We start from the raw sequence: 25103 nt of genomic DNA on the forward strand, positions 1-25103 counted from the left end.
CAGGCCAGGCCCTGTTTCTTTTACTGCCAACCCCCCTGACCCCTCGTCTTTCACCTACTTCCCGCTCTATTATGCCTTCTCCTTTTTTACTCTCTTCTATGGCCCTTTGAAAAGGAATGCAGGCCTAGCTAAGCCTCGTGAAGGAAATCTACCAACAAAAGATGCATGGGAGGTGCTGTGAGACGAGTAAGAAGGGATGAAGGGGTGATGGGTTGTTGAGTTGGGAAGCACCAGAGGCGTAGCCAGGATTTTCTAGCAAATGGGGTCTGAAGCTAATGTAGTTGGGCCCACTGCAATGACAAAAATCTCTTTAAATGCCCACACAGAGCTGCTGAGTGGGCATTTACAGATTTTGGGTGGGCCTTTCCCCTCAGGCCCTACCCTGCCTACGCCTCTGCACTCTCACCCCCAGGGCAAAGAGTAGGAAAGGCTTGCTACAGCAAGAGTCTTTCAAATCTTTCACTTTTGGGAGCAGAGTGTTTACATTTAAAAATCATGAACAAGCAGCATTAAGAAACCATACAGTAGCAGAGGACAGAGGACTGCCCTGCGCATGTCAATACACCCCAATGACAAAAGCAAAGATTTAACTGACCTGCTTAGCTATTAGCGGCTCACACCTCACAATGATTATCATCTCTCTGCGAAGCAAAACATCCTCTGACTTGGGGTGAAACAGAGATCTAATGTGCCAATGGAAAGCAACATGGAAATTTAGTTTCCTGCTCTCAGAGGAAGGAGGGTCGACAGCTCAATGGGTTAATGCACCTACTGCAGCCTCCTATGTGTAGCCTGCAGGCGACACATTCAGTTGCCGGTGAGATGCTGATACAGGTTTGCTTGCTATGCAGGGGCCGGTGGTCACATCACAGCACCTCGAGAAGGTGTCCTGTTTGAGTCCTAGTGCAATTATGGTATCAACCATGACCCGTAGATTACACCTTTTACACCCGTTTTTTCCAGTCAGTTGGGGCCAGAGAGACAAGCTTGTGTATGGGTGTTACCAAGGCCAGAGTGCCGAAAACAGAGGCACAATTGTTAGTGGGAACGCAGGTATTGAAGGGGCATTAGCTGTTGGCTGATCGCGCAGGGCAATCCATCCCCATTTTCAATAAAAACATTTTTTTTTTAAATTAAAAAAATTACCCAAGAGACACCGGACATTGGATTAGAACTCAGGTCTCCAACATTGCAAGACAAAGCACTTACCACTTGAGCCACTGGTGGCTGTGCTTCTGAGAGCTGCATTTGGGCGTACATATCTTTCTTCTGCATGCCCCTGTGAGCATGCCCATGTGAGCATGCCCATTTGCATTGTCAAACATGTTCACTGCAGAAAATGAGGATAGAACATCTGGCCCCCGCTCCTCCAAATATCAGCTAACTGCAGTCGTCTCGAGGTTAAGTGCTTGCGTTACAGCGTTGGGGGCATGGGTTTAAGTCCTGCTTTCGGCACATAAACGGAATAGTTGCGTAATCTCCTTGTACAGTTGTGGGTACCCACACTCCTTCTAAAAGGTTCAGTGGTTATGAAAAGAGGTCCTTGGAAAAGGGAGGGTGGAAGAAAGCAGAGAGGCAGGACTGAGGAAGCGCAGGGTAAATAAAGGAGGAGGTGGGGCAGGCTAAAGGGAGTGGTAGGGCTGGATGAATGGGTCCCTGTGGAGAGGGGGCGGGTCTGGGTGAGTGGGGGTAGGACTAGAAGGATATGGTGCAGGTTCCCTGGTAAAAGGAGGGTTGAAGAAATCAGAGGTGGGACTGTGGTGGTGAGAAAGTGTGGCAGTTGGGGTCCATTCCACACCCTCTCCGCTGGGCCTCCTTTCCCCACATTAGGACCCTCCTTTACACACCCATTCCTCCACAATTCTGGGCCCTCTTCCCCCCATGACACCGTTCCCAGGGCCGACTTATTCGCTGTCTCCCCAGGGCCCACTTTATGCCCTCTAGACCTACCCCCTCCTCCTCTTCTCCACAGGGACCCATTCATCCAGCCCTACCTCCCCCTACTTTATTTACCGGTCACTTCCTCGCCTCCACATCCCGCTTCTCTGCTTTCTTCCACCCTCCCTTTACCAGGGAACTCATTACATTACATAGCCACTGAACCTTTTAGGAGTGTGGGTACCCACCACTGTACAAGGAGATTACCCAACTATTCTGTTTATGTGCCGAAAGCAGTACTCGAACCCAGGCCCCCCCCAGCGCTGTAACGCAAGCACTTAACCTCTAGGCCACTGCAGTTAGCTGATATTTGGTGGAGCGGGGGAGAGGGGACAGATGTTCTATCCTCCTTGGTTTCAGTGAACATGTTTCACAATGCAAATGGGTATGCTCACAGGGGCATGCAGGAAAAAGATATATACGCCCAAAAGCGACCCTCGGAAGCATGGCAATCAGTGGCTTGAGCTGTAAATCCTTGGTCTTGCAATGCTGGAGACCTGAGTTCTAATCCAATGTCCGGTATCTCTTGGGCATTTTTTTTTTCATTTAAAAAAAATGTTTTTATTGAAAATTGGGATGCATTGCCCTACCCGATCAGCCAACAGCTAACGCCCCTTCAATACATGTGTTCCCACTAACAGTTGTGCCTTTGTATTCTGCACTCTGGCCTTAGTAACACCCAAACACAAGCTTGTCTCTCTGGCCCCAACTGACTGGAAAAAACGAGGGGAAAAGGTGCAATCTGGGGGTCATGGCTGATTCCATAATTGCACTGGGACTCAAACAGCACACCTTCTCGAGGTGCTGTGAGGTGACCACCGGCCCCTGCATAGCAAGCAAACCTGTATCAGCATCTCACCAGCAACTGAATGTGTCACCTGCAAGGTACACATAGGAGGCTGCAGTAGGTGCATTAACCCATTGCGCTGTCGACCCTCCTTCCTCTGAGAGCAGGAAACTGCATTTCCATGTTGACTTACTTTGGCACATTAGATCTATCTTTCACCCCAATTCAGAGGATGTTTTGCTTCACGGAGAGATGATAATCATTGTGAGGTGTGAGCCACTAATAGCTAAGCAGGTCAGTTAAATCTTTGACCTTGTCATTGGGGTGTATTGTTATGCGCAGGGCAGCAGTCTTATGCCCTCTGCTACTGTACGCTTTTGTATTGGTGCTTGTTCATGATTCTAAAATGTAAACAGTCTGCTCTCAAAAGTGAAAGATTTGAAAGACTCTTGCTGTAACAAGCCTTTCCCACTCTTTGCCCTGGCGGTGAGAGAGCTGCTTTCTGCCTTTAAGTTCCCCAATTGTGGAGTGGCTGGCTCCACCACTGACAACCAGTGCCTAATCCTGGAGGAAAACGGACAGAGGTCTGCGCCCTGCATCCTCCATGCGTCCCTAACGCTCCCAAACGCGACCACAGCCCATACGGGCACAGCCCTATGTCCTATGCAGCCCCTCTGGTGAAGCCACCCACACAACTTAGGGTTAGGATCTGTGCTCTTCCACGTAGGCCTGGCCACCTAGGCCCCAGAAAGTGTCACAGCCTGCTTTATAAACCTTAGTGACGGTGGCCTAGGTGAAGATGATGTTGATGGAATACTGATGCCTTTTGCCTCCCAGAAGCCACCTGGGAGCATAGTAAAATGAAGGGGTGTTCCTGCTCTGCTGCCCTGTGTTTGCCCTCTGCCTAAGTGACATTCATTCTGGGCTCTCCAGGCAAATGTATCCATCTGGGAGAGAGCTAGGAATAGGACGTCTCTTTCTGCAGGCACAGTGGGGAAGACTCAGAGAGCTACATGCCTGAGACATCTTTCCTTGTCCCTCGCTCATTGTTCTGTTCCCTAACTTCGAACTCTCTGCCAGGCCAGGCCCTGTTTCTTTTACTGCCAACCCCCCTGACCCCTCGTCTTTCACCTACTTCCCGCTCTATTATGCCTTCTCCTTTTTTACTCTCTTCTATGGCCCTTTGAAAAGGAATGCAGGCCTAGCTAAGCCTCGTGAAGGAAATCTACCAACAAAAGATGCATGGGAGGTGCTGTGAGACGAGTAAGAAGGGATGAAGGGGTGATGCGTTGTTGAGTTGGGAAGCACCAGAGGCGTAGCCAGGATTTTCTAGCAAATGGGGTCTGAAGCTAATGTAGTTGGGCCCACTGCAATGACAAAAATCTCTTTAAATGCCCACACAGAGCTGCTGAGTGGGCATTTACAGATTTTGGGTGGGCCTTTCCCCTCAGGCCCTACCCTGCCTACGCCTCTGCACTCTCACCCCCAGGGCAAAGAGTAGGAAAGGCTTGCTACAGCAAGAGTCTTTCAAATCTTTCACTTTTGGGAGCAGAGTGTTTACATTTAAAAATCATGAACAAGCAGCATTAAGAAACCATACAGTAGCAGAGGACAGAGGACTGCCCTGCGCATGTCAATACACCCCAATGACAAAAGCAAAGATTTAACTGACCTGCTTAGCTATTAGCGGCTCACACCTCACAATGATTATCATCTCTCTGTGAAGCAAAACATCCTCTGACTTGGGGTGAAACAGAGATCTAATGTGCCAATGGAAAGCAACATGGAAATTTAGTTTCCTGCTCTCAGAGGAAGGAGGGTCGACAGCTCAATGGGTTAATGCACCTGCTGCAGCCTCCTATGTGTAGCCTGCAGGCGACACATTCAGTTGCCGGTGAGATGCTGATACAGGTTTGCTTGCTATGCAGGGGCCGGTGGTCACATCACAGCACCTCGAGAAGGTGTCCTGTTTGAGTCCTAGTGCAATTATGGTATCAACCATGACCCGTAGATTACACCTTTTACACCCGTTTTTTTCAGTCAGTTGGGGCCAGAGAGACAAGCTTGTGTATGGGTGTTACCAAGGCCAGAGTGCCGAAAACAGAGGCACAATTGTTAGTGGGAACGCAGGTATTGAAGGGGCATTAGCTGTTGGCTGATCGCGCAGGGCAATCCATCCCCATTTTCAATAAAAACAATTTTTTTTTAAATTAAAAAAATTACCCAAGAGACACCGGACATTGGATTAGAACTCAGGTCTCCAACATTGCAAGACAAAGCACTTACCACTTGAGCCACTGGTGGCTGTGCTTCTGAGAGCTGCATTTGGGCGTACATATCTTTCTTCTGCATGCCCCTGTGAGCATGCCCATGTGAGCATGCCCATTTGCATTGTCAAACATGTTCACTGCAGAAAATGAGGATAGAACATCTGGCCCCCGCTCCTCCAAATATCAGCTAACTGCAGTCGTCTCGAGGTTAAGTGCTTGCGTTACAGCGTTGGGGGCATGGGTTTAAGTCCTGCTTTCGGCACATAAACGGAATAGTTGCGTAATCTCCTTGTACAGTTGTGGGTACCCACACTCCTTCTAAAAGGTTCAGTGGTTATGAAAAGAGGTCCTTGGAAAAGGGAGGGTGGAAGAAAGCAGAGAGGCAGGACTGAGGAAGCGCAGGGTAAATAAAGGAGGAGGTGGGGCAGGCTAAAGGGAGTGGTAGGGCTGGATGAATGGGTCCCTGTGGAGAGGGGGCGGGTCTGGGTGAGTGGGGGTAGGACTAGAAGGATATGGTGCAGGTTCCCTGGTAAAAGGAGGGTTGAAGAAATCAGAGGTGGGACTGTGGTGGTGAGAAAGTGTGGCAGTTGGGGTCCATTCCACACCCTCTCCGCTGGGCCTCCTTTCCCCACATTAGGACCCTCCTTTACACACCCATTCCTCCACAATTCTGGGCCCTCTTCCCCCCATGACACCGTTCCCAGGGCCGACTTATTCGCTGTCTCCCCAGGGCCCACTTTATGCCCTCTAGACCTACCCCCTCCTCCTCTTCTCCACAGGGACCCATTCATCCAGCCCTACCTCCCCCTACTTTATTTACCGGTCACTTCCTCGCCTCCACATCCCGCTTCTCTGCTTTCTTCCACCCTCCCTTTACCAGGGAACTCATTACATTACATAGCCACTGAACCTTTTAGGAGTGTGGGTACCCACCACTGTACAAGGAGATTACCCAACTATTCTGTTTATGTGCCGAAAGCAGTACTCGAACCCAGGCCCCCCCCAGCGCTGTAACGCAAGCACTTAACCTCTAGGCCACTGCAGTTAGCTGGTATTTGGTGGAGCGGGGGAGAGGGGACAGATGTTCTATCCTCCTTGGTTTCAGTGAACATGTTTCACAATGCAAATGGGTATGCTCACAGGGGCATGCAGGAAAAAGATATATACGCCCAAAAGCGACCCTCTGAAGCATGGCAATCAGTGGCTTGAGCTGTAAATCCTTGGTCTTGCAATGCTGGAGACCTGAGTTCTAATCCAATGTCCGGTATCTCTTGGGCATTTTTTTTTTCATTTAAAAAAAATGTTTTTATTGAATATTGGGATGCATTGCCCTACCCGATCAGCCAACAGCTAACGCCCCTTCAATACATGTGTTCCCACTAACAGTTGTGCCTTTGTATTCTGCACTCTGGCCTTAGTAACACCCAAACACAAGCTTGTCTCTCTGGCCCCAACTGACTGGAAAAAACGAGGGGAAAAGGTGCAATCTGGGGGTCATGGCTGATTCCATAATTGCACTGGGACTCAAACAGCACACCTTCTCGAGGTGCTGTGAGGTGACCACCGGCCCCTGCATAGCAAGCAAACCTGTATCAGCATCTCACCAGCAACTGAATGTGTCGCCTGCAAGGTACACATAGGAGGCTGCAGTAGGTGCATTAACCCATTGCGCTGTCGACCCTCCTTCCTCTGAGAGCAGGAAACTGCATTTCCATGTTGACTTACTTTGGCACATTAGATCTATCTTTCACCCCAATTCAGAGGATGTTTTGCTTCACGGAGAGATGATAATCATTGTGAGGTGTGAGCCACTAATAGCTAAGCAGGTCAGTTAAATCTTTGACCTTGTCATTGGGGTGTATTGTTATGCGCAGGGCAGCAGTCTTATGCCCTCTGCTACTGTACGCTTTCGTATTGGTGCTTGTTCATGATTCTAAAATGTAAACAGTCTGCTCTCAAAAGTGAAAGATTTGAAAGACTCTTGCTGTAACAAGCCTTTCCCACTCTTTGCCCTGGCGGTGAGAGAGCTGCTTTCTGCATTTAACTTCCCCAATTGTGGAGTGGCTGGCTCCACCACTGACAACCAGTGCCTAATCCTGGAGGAAAACGGACAGAGGTCTGCGCCCTGCATCCTCCATGCGTCCCTAACGCTCCCAAACGCGACCACAGCCCATACGGGCACAGCCCTATGTCCTATGCAGCCCCTCTGGTGAAGCCACCCACACAACTTAGGGTTAGGATCTGTGCTCTTCCACGTAGGCCTGGCCACCTAGGCCCCAGAAAGTGTCACAGCCTGCTTTATAAACCTTAGTGACGGTGGCCTAGGTGAAGATGATGTTGATGGAATACTGATGCCTTTTGCCTCCCAGAAGCCACCTGGGAGCATAGTAAAATGAAGGGGTGTTCCTGCTCTGCTGCCCTGTGTTTGCCCTCTGCCTAAGTGACATTCATTCTGGGCTCTCCAGGCAAATGTATCCATCTGGGAGAGAGCTAGGAATAGGACGTCTCTTTCTGCAGGCACAGTGGAGAAGACTCAGAGAGCTACATGCCTGAGACATCTTTCCTTGTCCCTCGCTCATTGTTCTGTTCCCTAACTTCGAACTCTCTGCCAGGCCAGGCCCTGTTTCTTTTACTGCCAACCCCCCTGACCCCTCGTCTTTCACCTACTTCCCGCTCTATTATGCCTTCTCCTTTTTTACTCTCTTCTATGGCCCTTTGAAAAGGAATGCAGGCCTAGCTAAGCCTCGTGAAGGAAATCTACCAACAAAAGATGCATGGGAGGTGCTGTGAGACGAGTAAGAAGGGATGAAGGGGTGATGGGTTGTTGAGTTGGGAAGCACCAGAGGCGTAGCCAGGATTTTCTAGCAAATGGGGTCTGAAGCTAATGTAGTTGGGCCCACTGCAATGACAAAAATCTCTTTAAATGCCCACACAGAGCTGCTGAGTGGGCATTTACAGATTTTGGGTGGGCCTTTCCCCTCAGGCCCTACCCTGCCTACGCCTCTGCACTCTCACCCCCAGGGCAAAGAGTAGGAAAGGCTTGCTACAGCAAGAGTCTTTCAAATCTTTCACTTTTGGGAGCAGAGTGTTTACATTTAAAAATCATGAACAAGCAGCATTAAGAAACCATACAGTAGCAGAGGACAGAGGACTGCCCTGCGCATGTCAATACACCCCAATGACAAAAGCAAAGATTTAACTGACCTGCTTAGCTATTAGCGGCTCACACCTCACAATGATTATCATCTCTCTGCGAAGCAAAACATCCTCTGACTTGGGGTGAAACAGAGATCTAATGTGCCAATGGAAAGCAACATGGAAATTTAGTTTCCTGCTCTCAGAGGAAGGAGGGTCGACAGCTCAATGGGTTAATGCACCTACTGCAGCCTCCTATGTGTAGCCTGCAGGCGACACATTCAGTTGCCGGTGAGATGCTGATACAGGTTTGCTTGCTATGCAGGGGCCGGTGGTCACATCACAGCACCTCGAGAAGGTGTCCTGTTTGAGTCCTAGTGCAATTATGGTATCAACCATGACCCGTAGATTACACCTTTTACACCCGTTTTTTCCAGTCAGTTGGGGCCAGAGAGACAAGCTTGTGTATGGGTGTTACCAAGGCCAGAGTGCCGAAAACAGAGGCACAATTGTTAGTGGGAACGCAGGTATTGAAGGGGCATTAGCTGTTGGCTGATCGCACAGGGCAATCCATCCCCATTTTCAATAAAAACAATTTTTTTTTAAATTAAAAAAATTACCCAAGAGACACCGGACATTGGATTAGAACTCAGGTCTCCAACATTGCAAGACAAAGCACTTACCACTTGAGCCACTGGTGGCTGTGCTTCTGAGAGCTGCATTTGGGCGTACATATCTTTCTTCTGCATGCCCCTGTGAGCATGCCCATGTGAGCATGCCCATTTGCATTGTCAAACATGTTCACTGCAGAAAATGAGGATAGAACATCTGGCCCCCGCTCCTCCAAATATCAGCTAACTGCAGTCGTCTCGAGGTTAAGTGCTTGCGTTACAGCGTTGGGGGCATGGGTTTAAGTCCTGCTTTCGGCACATAAACGGAATAGTTGCGTAATCTCCTTGTACAGTTGTGGGTACCCACACTCCTTCTAAAAGGTTCAGTGGTTATGAAAAGAGGTCCTTGGAAAAGGGAGGGTGGAAGAAAGCAGAGAGGCAGGACTGAGGAAGCGCAGGGTAAATAAAGGAGGAGGTGGGGCAGGCTAAAGGGAGTGGTAGAGCTGGATGAATGGGTCCCTGTGGAGAGGGGGCGGGTCTGGGTGAGTGGGGGTAGGACTAGAAGGATATGGTGCAGGTTCCCTGGTAAAAGGAGGGTTGAAGAAATCAGAGGTGGGACTGTGGTGGTGAGAAAGTGTGGCAGTTGGGGTCCATTCCACACCCTCTCCGCTGGGCCTCCTTTCCCCACATTAGGACCCTCCTTTACACACCCATTCCTCCACAATTCTGGGCCCTCTTCCCCCCATGACACCGTTCCCAGGGCCGACTTATTCGCTGTCTCCCCAGGGCCCACTTTATGCCCTCTAGACCTACCCCCTCCTCCTCTTCTCCACAGGGACCCATTCATCCAGCCCTACTTCCCCCTACTTTATTTACCGGTCACTTCCTCGCCTCCACATCCCGCTTCTCTGCTTTCTTCCACCCTCCCTTTACCAGGGAACTCATTACATTACATAGCCACTGAACCTTTTAGGAGTGTGGGTACCCACCACTGTACAAGGAGATTACCCAACTATTCTGTTTATGTGCCGAAAGCAGTATTCGAACCCAGGCCCCCCCAGGGCTGTAACGCAAGCACTTAACCTCTAGGCCACTGCAGTTAGCTGGTATTTGGTGGAGCGGGGGAGAGGGGACAGATGTTCTATCCTCCTTGGTTTCAGTGAACATGTTTCACAATGCAAATGGGTATGCTCACAGGGGCATGCAGGAAAAAGATATATACGCCCAAAAGCGACCCTCGGAAGCATGGCAATCAGTGGCTCGAGCTGTAAATCCTTGGTCTTGCAATGCTGGAGAACTGAGTTCTAATCCAATGTCCGGTATCTCTTGGGCATTTTTTTTTTCATTTAAAAAAAATGTTTTTATTGAAAATTGGGATGCATTGCCCTACCCGATCAGCCAACAGCTAACGCCCCTTCAATACATGTGTTCCCACTAACAGTTGTGCCTTTGTATTCTGCACTCTGGCCTTAGTAACACCCAAACACAAGCTTGTCTCTCTGGCCCCAACTGACTGGAAAAAACGAGGGGAAAAGGTGTAATCTGGGGGTCATGGCTGATTCCATAATTGCACTGGGACTCAAACAGCACACCTTCTCGAGGTGCTGTGAGGTGACCACCGGCCCCTGCATAGCAAGCAAACCTGTATCAGCATCTCACCAGCAACTGAATGTGTCGCCTGCAAGGTACACATAGGAGGCTGCAGTAGGTGCATTAACCCATTGGGCTGTCGACCCTCCTTCCTCTGAGAGCAGGAAACTGCATTTCCATGTTGACTTACTTTGGCACATTAGATCTATCTTTCACCCCAATTCAGAGGATGTTTTGCTTCACGGAGAGATGATAATCATTGTGAGGTGTGAGCCACTAATAGCTAAGCAGGTCAGTTAAATCTTTGACCTTGTCATTGGGGTGTATTGTTATGCGCAGGGCAGCAGTCTTAGGCCCTCTGCTACTGTACGCTTTCGTATTGGTGCTTGTTCATGATTCTAAAATGTAAACAGTCTGCTCTCAAAAGTGAAAGATTTGAAAGACTCTTGCTGTAACAAGCCTTTCCCACTCTTTGCCCTGGCGGTGAGAGAGCTGCTTTCTGCCTTTAACTTCCCCAATTGTGGAGTGGCTGGCTCCACCACTGACAACCAGTGCCTAATCCTGGAGGAAAACGGACAGAGGTCTGCGCCCTGCATCCTCCATGCGTCCCTAACGCTCCCTAACGCGACCACAGCCCATACGGGCACAGCCCTATGTCCTATGCAGCCCCTCTGGTGAAGCCACCCACACAACTTAGGGTTAGGATCTGTGCTCTTCCACGTAGGCCTGGCCACCTAGGCCCCAGAAAGTGTCACAGCCTGCTTTATAAACCTTAGTGACGGTGGCCTAGGTGAAGATGATGTTGATGGAATACTGATGCCTTTTGCCTCCCAGAAGCCACCTGGGAGCATAGTAAAATGAAGGGGTGTTCCTGCTCTGCTGCCCTGTGTTTGCCCTCTGCCTAAGTGACATTCATTCTGGGCTCTCCAGGCAAATGTATCCATCTGGGAGAGAGCTAGGAATAGGACGTCTCTTTCTGCAGGCACAGTGGGGAAGACTCAGAGAGCTACATGCCTGAGACATCTTTCCTTGTCCCTCGCTCATTGTTCTGTTCCCTAACTTCGAACTCTCTGCCAGGCCAGGCCCTGTTTCTTTTACTGCCAACCCCCCTGACCCCTCGTCTTTCACCTACTTCCCGCTCTATTATGCCTTCTCCTTTTTTACTCTCTTCTATGGCCCTTTGAAAAGGAATGCAGGCCTAGCTAAGCCTCGTGAAGGAAATCTACCAACAAAAGATGCATGGGAGGTGCTGTGAGACGAGTAAGAAGGGATGAAGGGGTGATGCGTTGTTGAGTTGGGAAGCACCAGAGGCGTAGCCAGGATTTTCTAGCAAATGGGGTCTGAAGCTAATGTAGTTGGGCCCACTGCAATGACAAAAATCTCTTTAAATGCCCACACAGAGCTGCTGAGTGGGCATTTACAGATTTTGGGTGGGCCTTTCCCCTCAGGCCCTACCCTGCCTACGCCTCTGCACTCTCACCCCCAGGGCAAAGAGTAGGAAAGGCTTGCTACAGCAAGAGTCTTTCAAATCTTTCACTTTTGGGAGCAGAGTGTTTACATTTAAAAATCATGAACAAGCAGCATTAAGAAACCATACAGTAGCAGAGGACAGAGGACTGCCCTGCGCATGTCAATACACCCCAATGACAAAAGCAAAGATTTAACTGACCTGCTTAGCTATTAGCGGCTCACACCTCACAATGATTATCATCTCTCTGTGAAGCAAAACATCCTCTGACTTGGGGTGAAACAGAGATCTAATGTGCCAATGGAAAGCAACATGGAAATTTAGTTTCCTGCTCTCAGAGGAAGGAGGGTCGACAGCTCAATGGGTTAATGCACCTACTGCAGCCTCCTATGTGTAGCCTGCAGGCGACACATTCAGTTGCCGGTGAGATGCTGATACAGGTTTGCTTGCTATGCAGGGGCCGGTGGTCACATCACAGCACCTCGAGAAGGTGTCCTGTTTGAGTCCTAGTGCAATTATGGTATCAACCATGACCCGTAGATTACACCTTTTACACCCGTTTTTTCCAGTCAGTTGGGGCCAGAGAGACAAGCTTGTGTATGGGTGTTACCAAGGCCAGAGTGCCGAAAACAGAGGCACAATTGTTAGTGGGAACGCAGGTATTGAAGGGGCATTAGCTGTTGGCTGATCGCGCAGGGCAATCCATCCCCATTTTCAATAAAAACAATTTTTTTTTAAATTAAAAAAATTACCCAAGAGACACCAGACATTGGATTAGAACTCAGGTCTCCAACATTGCAAGACAAAGCACTTACCACTTGAGCCACTGGTGGCTGTGCTTCTGAGAGCTGCATTTGGGCGTACATATCTTTCTTCTGCATGCCCCTGTGAGCATGCCCATGTGAGCATGCCCATTTGCATTGTCAAACATGTTCACTGCAGAAAATGAGGATAGAACATCTGGCCCCCGCTCCTCCAAATATCAGCTAACTGCAGTCGCCTCGAGGTTAAGTGCTTGCGTTACAGCGTTGGGGGCATGGGTTTAAGTCCTGCTTTGGGCACATAAACGGAATAGTTGCGTAATCTCCTTGTACAGTTGTGGGTACCCACACTCCTTCTAAAAGGTTCAGTGGTTATGAAAAGAGGTCCTTGGAAAAGGGAGGGTGGAAGAAAGCAGAGAGGCAGGGCTGAGGAAGCGCAGGGTAAATAAAGGAGGAGGTGGGGCAGGCTAAAGGGAGTGGTAGGGCTGGATGAATGGGTCCCTGTGGAGAGGGGGCGGGTCTGGGTGAGTGGGGGTAGGACTAGAAGGATATGGTGCAGGTTCCCTGGTAAAAGGAGGGTGGAAGAAAACAGAGGTGGGACTGTGGTGGTGAGAAAGTGTGGCAGTTGGGGTCCATTCCACACCCTCTCCGCTGGGCCTCCTTTCCCCACATTAGGACCCTCCTTTACACACCCATTCCTCCACAATTCTGGGCCCTCTTCCCCCCATGACACCGTTCCCAGGGCCGACTTATTCGCTGTCTCCCCAGGGCCCACTTTATGCCCTCTAGACCTACCCCCTCCTCCTCTTCTCCACAGGGACCCATTCATCCAGCCCTACCTCCCCCTACTTTATTTACCGGTCACTTCCTCGCCTCCACATCCCGCTTCTCTGCTTTCTTCCACCCTCCCTTTACCAGGGAACTCATTACATTACATAGCCACTGAACCTTTTAGGAGTGTGGGTACCCACCACTGTACAAGGAGATTACCCAACTATTCTGTTTATGTGCCGAAAGCAGTACTCGAACCCAGGCCCCCCCAGCGCTGTAACGCAAGCACTTCACCTCTAGGCCACTGCAGTTAGCTGGTATTTGGTGGAGCGGGGGAGAGGGGACAGATGTTCTATCCTCCTTGGTTTCAGTGAACATGTTTCACAATGCAAATGGGTATGCTCACAGGGGCATGCAGGAAAAAGATATATACGCCCAAAAGCGACCCTCGGAAGCATGGCAATCAGTGGCTCGAGCTGTAAATCCTTGGTCTTGCAATGCTGGAGACCTGAGTTCTAATCCAATGTCCGGTATCTCTTGGGCATTTTTTTTTTCATTTAAAAAAAATGTTTTTATTGAAAATTGGGATGCATTGCCCTACCCGATCAGCCAACAGCTAACGCCCCTTCAATACATGTGTTCCCACTAACAGTTGTGCCTTTGTATTCTGCACTCTGGCCTTAGCCACCCATACACAAGCTTGTCTCTCTGGCCCCAACTGACTGGAAAAAACGAGGGGAAAAGGTGTAATCTGGGGGTCATGGCTGATTCCATAATTGCACTGGGACTCAAACAGCACACCTTCTCGAGGTGCTGTGAGGTGACCACCGGCCCCTGCATAGCAAGCAAACCTGTATCAGCATCTCACCAGCAACTGAATGTGTCGCCTGCAAGGTACACATAGGAGGCTGCAGTAGGTGCATTAACCCATTGGGCTGTCGACCCTCCTTCCTCTGAGAGCAGGAAACTGCATTTCCATGTTGACTTACTTTGGCACATTAGATCTATCTTTCACCCCAATTCAGAGGATGTTTTGCTTCACGGAGAGATGATAATCATTGTGAGGTGTGAGCCACTAATAGCTAAGCAGGTCAGTTAAATCTTTGACCTTGTCATTGGGGTGTATTGTTATGCGCAGGGCAGCAGTCTTATGCCCTCTGCTACTGTACGCTTTCGTATTGGTGCTTGTTTATGATTCTAAAATGTAAACAGTCTGCTCTCAAAAGTGAAAGATTTGAAAGACTCTTGCTGTAACAAGCCTTTCCCACTCTTTGCCCTGGCGGTGAGAGAGCTGCTTTCTGCCTTTAACTTCCCCAATTGTGGAGTGGCTGGCTCCACCACTGACAACCAGTGCCTAATCCTGGAGGAAAACGGACAGAGGTCTGCGCCCTGCATCCTCCATGCGTCCCTAACGCTCCCTAACGCGACCACAGCCCATACGGGCACAGCCCTATGTCCTATGCAGCCCCTCTGGTTAAGCCACCCACACAACTTAGGGTTAGGATCTGTGCTCTTCCACGTAGGCCTGGCCACCTAGGCCCCAGAAAGTGTCACAGCCTGCTTTATAAACCTTAGTGACGGTGGCCTAGGTGAAGATGATGTTGATGGAATACTGATGCCTTTTGCCTCCCAGAAGCCACCTGGGAGCATAGTAAAATGAAGGGGTGTTCCTGCTCTGCTGCCCTGTGTTTGCCCTCTGCCTAAGTGACATTCATTCTGGGCTCTCCAGGCAAATGTATCCATCTGGGAGAGAGCTAGGAATAGGACGTCTCTTTCTGCAGGCACAGTGGGGAAGACTCAGAGAGCTACATGCCTGAGACATCTTTCCTTGTCCCTCGCTCATTGTTCTGTTCCCTAACTTCGAACTCTCTGCCAGGCCAGGCCCTGTTTCTTTTACTGCCAACCCCCCTGACCCCTCGTCTTTCACCTACTTCCCGCTCTATTATGCCTTCTCCTTTTTTACTCTCTTCTATGGCCCTTTGAAAAGGAATGCAGGCCTAGCTAAGCCTCGTGAAGGAAATCTACCAACAAAAGATGCATGGGAGGTGCTGTGAGACGAGTAAGAAGGGATGAAGGGGTGATGCGTTGTTGAGTTGGGAAGCACCAGAGGCGTAGCCAGGATTTTCTAGCAAATGGGGTCTGAAGCTAATGTAGTTGGGCCCACTGCAATGACAAAAATCTCTTTAAATGCCCACACAGAGCTGCTGAGTGGGCATTTACAGATTTTGGGTGGGCCTTTCCCCTCAGGCCCTACCCTGCCTACGCCTCTGCACTCTCACCCCCAGGGCAAAGAGTAGGAAAGGCTTGCTACAGCAAGAGTCTTTCAAATCTTTCACTTTTGGGAGCAGAGTGTTTACATTTAAAAATCATGAACAAGCAGCATTAAGAAACCATACAGTAGCAGAGGACAGAGGACTGCCCTGCGCATGTCAATACACCCCAATGACAAAAGCAAAGATTTAACTGACCTGCTTAGCTATTAGCGGCTCACACCTCACAATGATTATCATCTCTCTGTGAAGCAAAACATCCTCTGACTTGGGGTGAAACAGAGATCTAATGTGCCAATGGAAAGCAACATGGAAATTTAGTTTCCTGCTCTCAGAGGAAGGAGGGTCGACAGCTCAATGGGTTAATGCACCTACTGCAGCCTCCTATGTGTAGCCTGCAGGCGACACATTCAGTTGCCGGTGAGATGCTGATACAGGTTTGCTTGCTATGCAGGGGCCGGTGGTCACATCACAGCACCTCGAGAAGGTGTCCTGTTTGAGTCCTAGTGCAATTATGGTATCAACCATGACCCGTAGATTACACCTTTTACACCCGTTTTTTCCAGTCAGTTGGGGCCAGAGAGACAAGCTTGTGTATGGGTGTTACCAAGGCCAGAGTGCCGAAAACAGAGGCACAATTGTTAGTGGGAACGCAGGTATTGAAGGGGCATTAGCTGTTGGCTGATCGCGCAGGGCAATCCATCCCCATTTTCAATAAAAACAATTTTTTTTTAAATTAAAAAAATTACCCAAGAGACACCAGACATTGGATTAGAACTCAGGTCTCCAACATTGCAAGACAAAGCACTTACCACTTGAGCCACTGGTGGCTGTGCTTTTGAGAGCTGCATTTGGGCGTACATATCTTTCTTCTGCATGCCCCTGTGAGCATGCCCATGTGAGCATGCCCATTTGCATTGTCAAACATGTTCACTGCAGAAAATGAGGATAGAACATCTGGCCCCCGCTCCTCCAAATATCAGCTAACTGCAGTCGCCTCGAGGTTAAGTGCTTGCGTTACAGCGTTGGGGGCATGGGTTTAAGTCCTGCTTTCGGCACATAAACGGAATAGTTGCGTAATCTCCTTGTACAGTTGTGGGTACCCACACTCCTTCTAAAAGGTTCAGTGGTTATGAAAAGAGGTCCTTGGAAAAGGGAGGGTGGAAGAAAGCAGAGAGGCAGGGCTGAGGAAGCGCAGGGTAAATAAAGGAGGAGGTGGGGCAGGCTAAAGGGAGTGGTAGGGCTGGATGAATGGGTCCCTGTGGAGAGGGGGCGGGTCTGGGTGAGTGGGGGTAGGACTAGAAGGATATGGTGCAGGTTCCCTGGTAAAAGGAGGGTGGAAGAAAACAGAGGTGGGACTGTGGTGGTGAGAAAGTGTGGCAGTTGGGGTCCATTCCACACCCTCTCCGCTGGGCCTCCTTTCCCCACATTAGGACCCTCCTTTACACACCCATTCCTCCACAATTCTGGGCCCTCTTCCCCCCATGACACCGTTCCCAGGGCCGACTTATTCGCTGTCTCCCCAGGGCCCACTTTATGCCCTCTAGACCTACCCCCTCCTCCTCTTCTCCACAGGGACCCATTCATCCAGCCCTACCTCCCCCTACTTTATTTACCGGTCACTTCCTCGCCTCCACATCCCGCTTCTCTGCTTTCTTCCACCCTCCCTTTACCAGGGAACTCATTACATTACATAGCCACTGAACCTTTTAGGAGTGTGGGTACCCACCACTGTACAAGGAGATTACCCAACTATTCTGTTTATGTGCCGAAAGCAGTACTCGAACCCAGGGCCCCCCAGCGCTGTAACGCAAGCACTTCACCTCTAGGCCACTGCAGTTAGCTGGTATTTGGTGGAGCGGGGGAGAGGGGACAGATGTTCTATCCTCCTTGGTTTCAGTGAACATGTTTCACAATGCAAATGGGTATGCTCACAGGGGCATGCAGGAAAAAGATATATACGCCCAAAAGCGACCCTCGGAAGCATGGCAATCAGTGGCTCGAGCTGTAAATCCTTGGTCTTGCAATGCTGGAGACCTGAGTTCTAATCCAATGTCCGGTATCTCTTGGGCATTTTTTTTTTCATTTAAAAAAAATGTTTTTATTGAAAATTGGGATGCATTGCCCTACCCGATCAGCCAACAGCTAACGCCCCTTCAATACATGTGTTCCCACTAACAGTTGTGCCTTTGTATTCTGCACTCTGGCCTTAGCCACCCATACACAAGCTTGTCTCTCTGGCCCCAACTGACTGGAAAAAACGAGGGGAAAAGGTGTAATCTGGGGGTCATGGCTGATTCCATAATTGCACTGGGACTCAAACAGCACACCTTCTCGAGGTGCTGTGAGGTGACCACCGGCCCCTGCATAGCAAGCAAACCTGTATCAGCATCTCACCAGCAACTGAATGTGTCGCCTGCAAGGTACACATAGGAGGCTGCAGTAGGTGCATTAACCCATTGGGCTGTCGACCCTCCTTCCTCTGAGAGCAGGAAACTGCATTTCCATGTTGACTTACTTTGGCACATTAGATCTATCTTTCACCCCAATTCAGAGGATGTTTTGCTTCACGGAGAGATGATAATCATTGTGAGGTGTGAGCCACTAATAGCTAAGCAGGTCAGTTAAATCTTTGACCTTGTCATTGGGGTGTATTGTTATGCGCAGGGCAGCAGTCTTATGCCCTCTGCTACTGTACGCTTTCGTATTGGTGCTTGTTCATGATACTAAAATGTAAACAGTCTGCTCTCAAAAGTGAAAGATTTGAAAGACTCTTGCTGTAACAAGCCTTTCCCACTCTTTGCCCTGGCGGTGAGAGAGCTGCTTTCTGCCTTTAACTTCCCCAATTGTGGAGTGGCTGGCTCCACCACTGACAACCAGTGCCTAATCCTGGAGGAAAACGGACAGAGGTCTGCGCCCTGCATCCTCCATGCGTCCCTAACGCTCCCAAACGCGACCACAGCCCATACGGGCACAGCCCTATGTCCTATGCAGCCCCTCTGGTGAAGCCACCCACACAACTTAGGGTTAGGATCTGTGCTCTTCCACGTAGGCCTGGCCACCTAGGCCCCAGAAAGTGTCACAGCCTGCTTTATAAACCTTAGTGACGGTGGCCTAGGTGAAGATGATGTTGATGGAATACTGATGCCTTTTGCCTCCCAGAAGCCACCTGGGAGCATAGTAAAATGAAGGGGTGTTCCTGCTCTGCTGCCCTGTGTTTGCCCTCTGCCTAAGTGACATTCATTCTGGGCTCTCCAGGCAAATGTATCCATCTGGGAGAGAGCTAGGAATAGGACGTCTCTTTCTGCAGGCACAGTGGGGAAGACTCAGAGAGCTACATGCCTGAGACATCTTTCCTTGTCCCTCGCTCATTGTTCTGTTCCCTAACTTCTAACTCTCTGCCAGGCCAGGCCCTGTTTCTTTTACTGCCAACCCCCCTGACCCCTCGTCTTTCACCTACTTCCCGCTCTATTATGCCTTCTCCTTTTTTACTCTCTTCTATGGCCCTTTGAAAAGGAATGCAGGCCTAGCTAAGCCTCGTGAAGGAAATCTACCAACAAAAGATGCATGGGAGGTGCTGTGAGACGAGTAAGAAGGGATGAAGGGGTGATGGGTTGTTGAGTTGGGAAGCACCAGAGGCGTAGCCAGGATTTTCTAGCAAATGGGGTCTGAAGCTAATGTAGTTGGGCCCACTGCAATGACAAAAATCTCTTTAAATGCCCACACAGAGCTGCTGAGTGGGCATTTACAGATTTTGGGTGGGCCTTTCCCCTCAGGCCCTACCCTGCCTACGCCTCTGCACTCTCACCCCCAGGGCAAAGAGTAGGAAAGGCTTGCTACAGCAAGAGTCTTTCAAATCTTTCACTTTTGGGAGCAGAGTGTTTACATTTAAAAATCATGAACAAGCAGCATTAAGAAACCATACAGTAGCAGAGGACAGAGGACTGCCCTGCGCATGTCAATACACCCCAATGACAAAAGCAAAGATTTAACTGACCTGCTTAGCTATTAGCGGCTCACACCTCACAATGATTATCATCTCTCTGTGAAGCAAAACATCCTCTGACTTGGGGTGAAACAGAGATCTAATGTGCCAATGGAAAGCAACATGGAAATTTAGTTTCCTGCTCTCAGAGGAAGGAGGGTCGACAGCTCAATGGGTTAATGCACCTACTGCAGCCTCCTATGTGTAGCCTGCAGACGACACATTCAGTTGCCGGTGAGATGCTGATACAGGTTTGCTTGCTATGCAGGGGCCGGTGGTCACATCACAGCACCTCGAGAAGGTGTCCTGTTTGAGTCCTAGTGCAATTATGGTATCAACCATGACCCCTAGATTACACCTTTTACACCCGTTTTTTCCAGTCAGTTGGGGCCAGAGAGACAAGCTTGTGTATGGGTGTTACCAAGGCCAGAGTGCCGAAAACAGAGGCACAATTGTTAGTGGGAACGCAGGTATTGAAGGGGCATTAGCTGTTGGCTGATCGCGCAGGGCAATCCATCCCCATTTTCGATAAAAACATTTTTTTTTTAATTAAAAAAATTACCCAAGAGACACCGGACATTGGATTAGAACTCAGGTCTCCAACATTGCAAGACAAAGCACTTACCACTTGAGCCACTGGAGACTGTGCTTCTGAGAGCTGCATTTGGGCGTACATATCTTTCTTCTGCATGCCCCTGTGAGCATGCCCATGTGAGCATGCCCATTTGCATTGTCAAACATGTTCACTGCAGAAAATGAGGATAGAACATCTGGCCCCCGCTCCTCCAAATATCAGCTAACTGCAGTCGTCTCGAGGTTAAGTGCTTGCGTTACAGCGTTGGGGGCATGGGTTTAAGTCCTGCTTTCGGCACATAAACGGAATAGTTGCGTAATCTCCTTGTACAGTTGTGGGTACCCACACTCCTTCTAAAAGGTTCAGTGGTTATGAAAAGAGGTCCTTGGAAAAGGGAGGGTGGAAGAAAGCAGAGAGGCAGGACTGAGGAAGCGCAGGGTAAATAAAGGAGGAGGTGGGGCAGGCTAAAGGGAGTGGTAGGGCTGGATGAATGGGTCCCTGTGGAGAGAGGGCGGGTCTGGGTGAGTGGGGGTAGGACTAGAAGGATATGGTGCAGGTTCCCTGGTAAAAGGAGGGTTGAAGAAATCAGAGGTGGAACTGTGGTGGTGAGAAAGTGTGGCAGTTGGGGTCCATTCCACACCCTCTCCGCTGGGCCTCCTTTCCCCACATTAGGACCCTCCTTTACACACCCATTCCTCCACAATTCTGGGCCCTCTTCCCCCCATGACACCGTTCCCAGGGCCGACTTATTCGCTGTCTCCCCAGGGCCCACTTTATGCCCTCTAGACCTACCCCCTCCTCCTCTTCTCCACAGGGACCCATTCATCCAGCCCTACCTCCCCCTACTTTATTTACCGGTCACTTCCTCGCCTCCACATCCCGCTTCTCTGCTTTCTTCCACCCTCCCTTTACCAGGGAACTCATTACATTACATAGCCACTGAACCTTTTAGGAGTGTGGGTACCCACCACTGTACAAGGAGATTACCCAACTATTCTGTTTATGTGCCGAAAGCAGTACTCGAACCCAGGCCCCCCCAGCGCTGTAACGCAAGCACTTCACCTCTAGGCCACTGCAGTTAGCTGGTATTTGGTGGAGCGGGGGAGAGGGGACAGATGTTCTATCCTCCTTGGTTTCAGTGAACATGTTTCACAATGCAAATGGGTATGCTCACAGGGGCATGCAGGAAAAAGATATATACGCCCAAAAGCGACCCTCGGAAGCATGGCAATCAGTGGCTCGAGCTGTAAATCCTTGGTCTTGCAATGCTGGAGACCTGAGTTCTAATCCAATGTCCGGTATCTCTTGGGCATTTTTTTTTTCATTTAAAAAAAATGTTTTTATTGAAAATTGGGATGCATTGCCCTACCCGATCAGCCAACAGCTAACGCCCCTTCAATACATGTGTTCCCACTAACAGTTGTGCCTTTGTATTCTGCACTCTGGCCTTAGCCACCCATACACAAGCTTGTCTCTCTGGCCCCAACTGACTGGAAAAAACGAGGGGAAAAGGTGTAATCTGGGGGTCATGGCTGATTCCATAATTGCACTGGGACTCAAACAGCACACCTTCTCGAGGTGCTGTGAGGTGACCACCGGCCCCTGCATAGCAAGCAAACCTGTATCAGCATCTCACCAGCAACTGAATGTGTCGCCTGCAAGGTACACATAGGAGGCTGCAGTAGGTGCATTAACCCATTGGGCTGTCGACCCTCCTTCCTCTGAGAGCAGGAAACTGCATTTCCATGTTGACTTACTTTGGCACATTAGATCTATCTTTCACCCCAATTCAGAGGATGTTTTGCTTCACGGAGAGATGATAATCATTGTGAGGTGTGAGCCACTAATAGCTAAGCAGGTCAGTTAAATCTTTGACCTTGTCATTGGGGTGTATTGTTATGCGCAGGGCAGCAGTCTTATGCCCTCTGCTACTGTACGCTTTCGTATTGGTGCTTGTTTATGATTCTAAAATGTAAACAGTCTGCTCTCAAAAGTGAAAGATTTGAAAGACTCTTGCTGTAACAAGCCTTTCCCACTCTTTGCCCTGGCGGTGAGAGAGCTGCTTTCTGCCTTTAACTTCCCCAATTGTGGAGTGGCTGGCTCCACCACTGACAACCAGAGCCTAATCCTGGAGGAAAACGGACAGAGGTCTGCGCCCTGCATCCTCCATGCGTCCCTAACGCTCCCTAACGCGACCACAGCCCATACGGGCACAGCCCTATGTCCTATGCAGCCCCTCTGGTGAAGCCACCCACACAACTTAGGGTTAGGATCTGTGCTCTTCCACGTAGGCCTGGCCACCTAGGCCCCAGAAAGTGTCACAGCCTGCTTTATAAACCTTAGTGACGGTGGCCTAGGTGAAGATGATGTTGATGGAATACTGATGCCTTTTGCCTCCCAGAAGCCACCTGGGAGCATAGTAAAATGAAGGGGTGTTCCTGCTCTGCTGCCCTGTGTTTGCCCTCTGCCTAAGTGACATTCATTCTGGGCTCTCCAGGCAAATGTATCCATCTGGGAGAGAGCTAGGAATAGGACGTCTCTTTCTGCAGGCACAGTGGGGAAGACTCAGAGAGCTACATGCCTGAGACATCTTTCCTTGTCCCTCGCTCATTGTTCTGTTCCCTAACTTCTAACTCTCTGCCAGGCCAGGCCCTGTTTCTTTTACTGCCAACCCCCCTGACCCCTCGTCTTTCACCTACTTCCCGCTCTATTATGCCTTCTCCTTTTTTACTCTCTTCTATGGCCCTTTGAAAAGGAATGCAGGCCTAGCTAAGCCTCGTGAAGGAAATCTACCAACAAAAGATGCATGGGAGGTGCTGTGAGACGAGTAAGAAGGGATGAAGGGGTGATGGGTTGTTGAGTTGGGAAGCACCAGAGGCGTAGCCAGGATTTTCTAGCAAATGGGGTCTGAAGCTAATGTAGTTGGGCCCACTGCAATGACAAAAATCTCTTTAAATGCCCACACAGAGCTGCTGAGTGGGCATTTACAGATTTTGGGTGGGCCTTTCCCCTCAGGCCCTACCCTGCCTACGCCTCTGCACTCTCACCCCCAGGGCAAAGAGTAGGAAAGGCTTGCTACAGCAAGAGTCTTTCAAATCTTTCACTTTTGGGAGCAGAGTGTTTACATTTAAAAATCATGAACAAGCAGCATTAAGAAACCATACAGTAGCAGAGGACAGAGGACTGCCCTGCGCATGTCAATACACCCCAATGACAAAAGCAAAGATTTAACTGACCTGCTTAGCTATTAGCGGCTCACACCTCACAATGATTATCATCTCTCTGTGAAGCAAAACATCCTCTGACTTGGGGTGAAACAGAGATCTAATGTGCCAATGGAAAGCAACATGGAAATTTAGTTTCCTGCTCTCAGAGGAAGGAGGGTCGACAGCTCAATGGGTTAATGCACCTACTGCAGCCTCCTATGTGTAGCCTGCAGGCGACACATTCAGTTGCCGGTGAGATGCTGATACAGGTTTGCTTGCTATGCAGGGGCCGGTGGTCACATCACAGCACCTCGAGAAGGTGTCCTGTTTGAGTCCTAGTGCAATTATGGTATCAACCATGACCCGTAGATTACACCTTTTACACCCGTTTTTTCCAGTCAGTTGGGGCCAGAGAGACAAGCTTGTGTATGGGTGTTACCAAGGCCAGAGTGCCGAAAACAGAGGCACAATTGTTAGTGGGAACGCAGGTATTGAAGGGGCATTAGCTGTTGGCTGATCGCGCAGGGCAATCCATCCCCATTTTCAATAAAAACAATTTTTTTTTAAATTAAAAAAATTACCCAAGAGACACCAGACATTGGATTAGAACTCAGGTCTCCAACATTGCAAGACAAAGCACTTACCACTTGAGCCACTGGTGGCTGTGCTTCTGAGAGCTGCATTTGGGCGTACATATCTTTCTTCTGCATGCCCCTGTGAGCATGCCCATGTGAGCATGCCCATTTGCATTGTCAAACATGTTCACTGCAGAAAATGAGGATATAACATCTGGCCCCCGCTCCTCCAAATATCAGCTAACTGCAGTCGCCTCGAGGTTAAGTGCTTGCGTTACAGCGTTGGGGGCATGGGTTTAAGTCCTGCTTTCGGCACATAAACGGAATAGTTGCGTAATCTCCTTGTACAGTTGTGGGTACCCACACTCCTTCTAAAAGGTTCAGTGGTTATGAAAAGAGGTCCTTGGAAAAGGGAGGGTGGAAGAAAGCAGAGAGGCAGGGCTGAGGAAGCGCAGGGTAAATAAAGGAGGAGGTGGGGCAGGCTAAAGGGAGTGGTAGGGCTGGATGAATGGGTCCCTGTGGAGAGGGGGCGGGTCTGGGTGAGTGGGGGTAGGACTAGAAGGATATGGTGCAGGTTCCCTGGTAAAAGGAGGGTGGAAGAAAACAGAGGTGGGACTGTGGTGGTGAGAAAGTGTGGCAGTTGGGGTCCATTCCACACCCTCTCCGCTGGGCCTCCTTTCCCCACATTAGGACCCTCCTTTACACACCCATTCCTCCACAATTCTGGGCCCTCTTCCCCCCATGACACCGTTCCCAGGGCCGACTTATTCGCTGTCTCCCCAGGGCCCACTTTATGCCCTCTAGACCTACCCCCTCCTCCTCTTCTCCACAGGGACCCATTCATCCAGCCCTACCTCCCCCTACTTTATTTACCGGTCACTTCCTCGCCTCCACATCCCGCTTCTCTGCTTTCTTCCACCCTCCCTTTACCAGGGAACTCATTACATAGCCACTGAACCTTTTAGGAGTGTGGGTACCCACCACTGTACAAGGAGATTACCCAACTATTCTGTTTATGTGCCGAAAGCAGTACTCGAACCCAGGCCCCCCCAGCGCTGTAACGCAAGCAGTTAACCTCTAGGCCACTGCAGTTAGCTGGTATTTGGTGGAGCGGGGGAGAGGGGACAGATGTTCTATCCTCCTTGGTTTCAGTGAACATGTT

The sequence above is a fragment of the Ambystoma mexicanum genome, chromosome 3q (genome assembly GCF_040938575.1).
Source record: "Ambystoma mexicanum isolate Mex_15411 chromosome 3q, UKY_AmexF1_1, whole genome shotgun sequence".
Taxonomy (NCBI): domain Eukaryota; kingdom Metazoa; phylum Chordata; class Amphibia; order Caudata; family Ambystomatidae; genus Ambystoma; species Ambystoma mexicanum.